Genomic DNA, 6,000 nt, shown 5'->3' with positions numbered 1-6,000 from the left:
ATTCTCCTAATGATGTGATCCCATTATCAAATAACAACTCATGTCCATGGTTAGGAAACCTGAACCATCTTTGATCAACGAGCTAGTCAAGTAGAGGCTCACTAGGGACACAGTGTTTGTCTATGTATTCACACATGTATTTAGGTTTCCGATCAATACAATTCTAGGATGAATAGTAAACATTTATCATAAATAAGTAAATATAAAATAACAACTTTATTATTGCCTATAGGACATATTTCCTTCAATATATATATCCTAAGCATTGCGAGGATTTTTTTCCGGAATACGCACGAGTGTGCATATCATTCATTAAAGAAGGATTGGGAGAGAATCCTGGTGTCTACTACACAACCTTCTTCTTGTAGACGTTGTTGGGCCTCCAAGTGCAGAGGTTTGTAGGACAGTAGCAAATTTCCCTCAAGTGGATGACCTAAGGTTTATCAATCCGTGGGAGGCGTAGGATGAAGATGGTCTCTCTCAAGCAACCCTGCAACCAAATAACAAAGAGTCTCTTGTGTCCCCAACACACCCAATACAATGGTAAATTGTATAGGTGCACTAGTTCGGCGAAGAGATGGTGATACAAGTGCAATATAGATGGTAGATATAGGTTTTTGTAATCTGAAAATATAAAAACAGCAAGGTAACTAATAATAAAAGTGAGCACGAACGGTATTGCAATGTTAGGAAACAAGGCCTAGGGTTCATACTTTCACTAGTGCAAGTTCTCTCAACAATAATAACATAATTGGATCATATAACTATCCCTCAACATGCAACTAAGAGTCACTCCAAAGACACTAATAGAGGAGAACAAACGAAGAGATTATGGTAGGGTACGAAACCACCTCAAAGTTATCCTTTCTGATCTATCTATTCAAGAGTCCGTAGTAAAATAACATGAAGCTATTCTTTCTGTTCGATCTATCATAGCGTTCGTACTAGAATAACACCTTAAGACACAAATCAACCAAAACCCTAATGTCACCTAGATACTCCAATGTCACCTCAAGTATCCGTGGGTATGATTATACGATATGTATCACACAATCTCAGATTCATCTATTCAACCAACACAAAAGTACTTCAAAGAGTGCCCCAAAGTTTCTACCGGGGAGTCAAGACGAAAACGTGTGCCAACCCCTATGCATAGGTTCATGGGCGGAACCCGCAAGTTGATCACCAAAACATACATCAAGTGAATCAATAGAATAACCCATTGTCACCACGGTTATCCCACGCAAGACATACATCAAGTGTTCTCAAATCATTAAAGACTCAATCCGATAAGATAACTTCAAAGGGAAAACTCAATCCATTACAAGAGAGTAGAGGGGAAGAAACATCATAAGATCCAACTATAATAGCAAAGCTCGCGATACATCAAGATCGTATCACCTCAAGAACACGAGAGAGAGAGATCAAACACATAGCTACTGGTACATACCCTCAGCCCCGAGGGTGAACTACTCCCTCCTCGTCATGGAGAGCGCCGGGATGATGAAGATGGCCATCGGTGAGGGTTCCCCCCTCTGGCAGGGTGCCGGAACAGGGTCCGATTGGTCTTTGGTGGCTACAGAGGCTTGCGGCGGCGAACTCCCGATCTATTCTGTTCCCCGATGGTTTTAGGGTACATTGGTATATATAGGAGGAAGAAATACATCAGGGGAGCCACGAGGGGCCCACGAGGGTGGAGGGCGCGCCCCCTGCCTCGTGCCTTCCTCGTTGATTCCCTGACGTGCACTCCAAGTCCCCTAGATTGCTTCTGTTCCAAAAATAACTTTCCCGAAGGTTTCATTCCGTTTGGACTCCGTTTGATATTCCTTTTCTGCGAAACACTGAAACAAGGGAAAAACAGAAACTGGCACTGGGCTGTGGGTTAATAGGTTAGTCCCAAAAATAATATAAAAGTGCATAATAAAGCCCATAAACATCCAAAACAGATAATATAATAGCATGGAACAATCAAAAATTATAGATACGTTGGAGACGTATCAAATCCCAAGTCCGCAATTTACATAACTTGGCACAACACAAACACGGCCAACCCACAACATCATCCACACTACAGCTATTGTCGTGGTTTTGTCACAGGAGATGCCCTTGTGAAAGGACTTAGGTGCGAGGCCATGGCTATGGTGATTAGCTTAAAGGGGTTGAGCGGGATGAGAGACACGAGTTTACCCAGATTCGGCCCCTCATGAGTGAGGTAAAAGCCTACGTCCTGCTTTGTGTAGTATTGCTTGAGTATCGATTACAAGGGAGCAGAATCGCTTAACCTAGCTATCGATGGATTGTCACTTAAGTTTACCCGCCGCAGGGACTCGCCTTTATATACACAGGTCGAGGCCCTGGGCTTACAAGAGTCTGGGTCGGGTCACACTCCGTGATCGACCCTGGTTCTAAATCGCCTTGCCTTGCTAGGCAAGTCGCCATTGGGCGGCTTACACCTCCGGGTCACACGCCGTCTCCGGGTCTTGGCCTTCAGTTGGCCCGCCTCGTAAGCCGCCTCCAGGCTTTCATGTCTTGGCTTCTTAGGCCTGTCTAGGCTTCATCATTGAGTCCCCAACAGCGTAACCCGGCCCCTCATGGGCGGGTTACACCGTGGGGTTATATCCCCAATAGCTATACTGTACTGGACTACTCACTCCAAACCCACCTCGATAGCACCGCAAAAAACCCGTCGAGGTCACCCTTGAGAAGACCAGCCTGCCTCCAAATCCTACCTTCTGTGTTGATCTGCTCGAAGACATGATTTGTGGAGGGCGAGGCTCCATCAAACACGATGCCATTGCGGTGTTTCCATAGCTCCCATAATCCAAGAATGCAAATGGCCCATGTGGTTCGCATGTTCGCGTGTTCCTTCAACGTTTCATCGATCCTTGGAGCTAAATATGGTCTGTCGGTCGCCATATGCACCAAATGCTAAACTTCCCTGGTAAAAATGCAACTTACCAAGATATGGTCCAGGGTCTCTCCATGTTGGTCACAAAATGGGCATGTATCTTATGCAGAAGGCCACGACGAACCAACCGATCCGACGTCCAGCAGCGGTCTTTGATAGCGAGCCATGTAAAGAACCTACACTACAGCGGTGCCTTCGATTTTCCACGTGAATGAAGCCGTCGCCGTGACCTCAAGTCCGGCAAACTTGACCACATATGTTGATCGTGCCGAGAAGGCGCCGTTCTTTTCCCAAGACCAACCGATGTAGTCTTCGCTTTTCGTGTCCAAAGTCATGTCATGTGCACGTCGCCAAAGGTCCATGAACTACTGCAGCTCGACAGCAGAAAGATCCGGGCCGATACTCCCAACCCAGGCACCATTGATCAAGGTCATCCCAACCGTCATCGAAACTTTGATTCTCCTCGAAACTCTCGCGTAGATGGAAGGTGCAAGTTCGGTAACTCGAAAACTGTCAAGCCACCGATCTTCCCAAAATAGCGTCGGGTTACCATTCCCAACTCTCGCCCTGGTGGCTGCGTGAAACAATGTCAGGGACTCGGGAGGCACCTTAATGATAAAACCCGCCCATGGTCTAGAACGGTCTGACCTTTGGAGCCACGGCCAACGCGCTTGGAGCGCTAAGTTGAGCCAACGCAGGTTGGGAATGCCCAAGGCACCTGCCCACTTGGGCCTGCAACCCATGTCCCAAGCCACCTTCCAGTTTCCGCCTCTGCTTTACCACAACAAAGGAAACCATGACAAATTTTGGTCATGGCCGTCAACGTCCTCGCCGGTAGATCCAAAGCAAGCATTCCGTGTATCGGAATCGTAGAGAGGACGGAATTGATCAGGAGGAGTCGTCCACTCATCGGCAACATTGCCGACCTCCACTTGGGCAAGCACCCGACGAGTTGATCTACTAAACCTTGAAGTTGTGCAGCCGATTGCTTTCTCAGGGTCAAGGGTAGGCCCAAGTACTTGCAGGGAAAGGAAGATCCCTCATAGCCAACGGAGGCACAAACAACCGCCATATGTTCTTGGGAGCGTCTGATGGGTATTGCGGCGCTCTTCATCATGTTTACTGTAAACCGAGAGGAGTGACCAAACAACTGTAGTATGGCTCCACACATCTCAGTTTCCATCGCACTCGGTCGGAAGAAGACCATAACATCATCAGCAAACATGAAGACTCTCTGTTGCATGCCGAAACGTAGGTCTGGACAAAAAGCTCGAAGCTCGTGAGCATAATGAGAGCTCGATAGTTCGGCTCGTTTCGGCTCGTGCTCGTTAGTTAATGAACCAAGCTGAACATTGTTTTTTGCTCGTTAAGTTTAACGAGCTTAACGAGCGAGCAAACGAGTTTCACGAGCTAACTCGTTTAGCTCACTAATTTTCAAAAGTTTTACCTGAGACCCTAGTTCAAATCAGCCCACTAACAGAAGAGTTACTAGTTAGCCCAGCCTAGGGGCCTAGCACCCTAGCCCACTTTGGCACTTCTCCTAGACCTAGGAACTAGCCGCCAGGAGACCCTAGAACCAACCAGAAGCAGCCACTAGGAGCCAAACGTCCTTGTTTAATTGATGCCTAAATTTTCGATGGGATCATGGGATTATTGTGTGTTCTTTATTACCTTAATGTTTTTGTTCGATTTACTCTAAAGTGAATTTTTATGGGATCATGAAAATCTTCTGTGTTGTTTATTACCTTAACGAGCACTCGGGAACACTCGCGAGCATAACAAGCCCATAACAAACCAAGCTGAACAGAGGTTTTTGCTTGTTAATATTAACAAGCTTAATGATAACAAGCTTAACGCTAATGAGCTTAATGATAACGAGCCGAACGAGCCGAGCAGCTCGTTAATCCAGCCCTACCGAAACGTGCCAGAGGTGTGAATAACCCTGTCACGGTGACCCGTTTAAGAATTTGCTATCCGCCTCATGATGAAAATAAAGCCATCATCTTCTTCTTTTTTTCTTTTTTGAGGGTATCATCAACTTCTTTTTTACAGTGAGCACCAGAGCATATCCTTAAAAAATAATCTTATCGTCCCCACCCGTGTACGGTGTACCTAACTGTATACACTAAACAAGACCGGAACGACTTTGTCCATGATATTCAGAGCAAGATAGACTAGCTGGCGTGCTGCCCACCCGGCAAGAACAAAAAAAGAATAGTTCAATGCTTACCATTTTTAATTGCACTCCAAGTTTGAAACGAGGCGAATATTCTTTTCCTTGCCTTTCAAGGGCACACACGTCACATCTGCCAACGTCCAGACGACATGGCGGACACCTTGCTAGACTAAAACTAAAGCAGACAAGGCAAGTTGGACCGAATCCAGGTCAGACATGTGTTGAACCTTTGCGATGACGAAATGGGTTAATTTGGGAACCTGTACCAGGTACTTCCGTCGGCTAGCTGAAATTTCCAGTGGGCCTCCGCGAATAGGCAAAGTGTGCAACCACGGCTCCATTTGGTAATGGTTTGGCTGTTTGCTTATTTTAATCAGTTTGCAGATAAACTTATCTTCTTTTGTGCAGCTTATGAGATGAAACTTGCATTCCCAATTGATATTACTCCCTCTCTGTAAACTACTCCCTCTGTTCCTAAATATAAGTCTTTTTAGATATTTCAATATGAACTACATATGGATGTATATAGACGTATTTTAAAATGTAGATTCATTTTGCTTCGTATGTAGTTCATATTGAAAATCTTAAAAAAGACTTATATTTAGAAACAGAGGGAGTAATATAAGCAGAGGGAGTATCCTTTATAAAAAAACGCAGATGAAATTAATGGTACAACTGTTACTCAAACAGGCTTTAAAAAGAATCTTTTTTTCCTCAAATTCTCGTATGCACCAGCTTATAATAAGCACGATGCAACACGATTCAGCAATCGCAGTTTGTGCCATGTTGCTGATAGAATACTCTATGTTGTAGATCTTTAATCCCCATCCGCCGGGTCAAATAGTTTATTAATTGTGCACTGGAGACCATGGTAATCTTGATAGCAAATAACCTCAGAAACCCGATTACATATATT

The sequence above is a fragment of the Aegilops tauschii genome, chromosome 2 (genome assembly GCF_002575655.3).
Source record: "Aegilops tauschii subsp. strangulata cultivar AL8/78 chromosome 2, Aet v6.0, whole genome shotgun sequence".
In the NCBI taxonomy this organism is placed as follows: Eukaryota; Viridiplantae; Streptophyta; class Magnoliopsida; order Poales; family Poaceae; genus Aegilops; species Aegilops tauschii.
Note: the sequence above shows the minus strand (reverse complement) of the source record.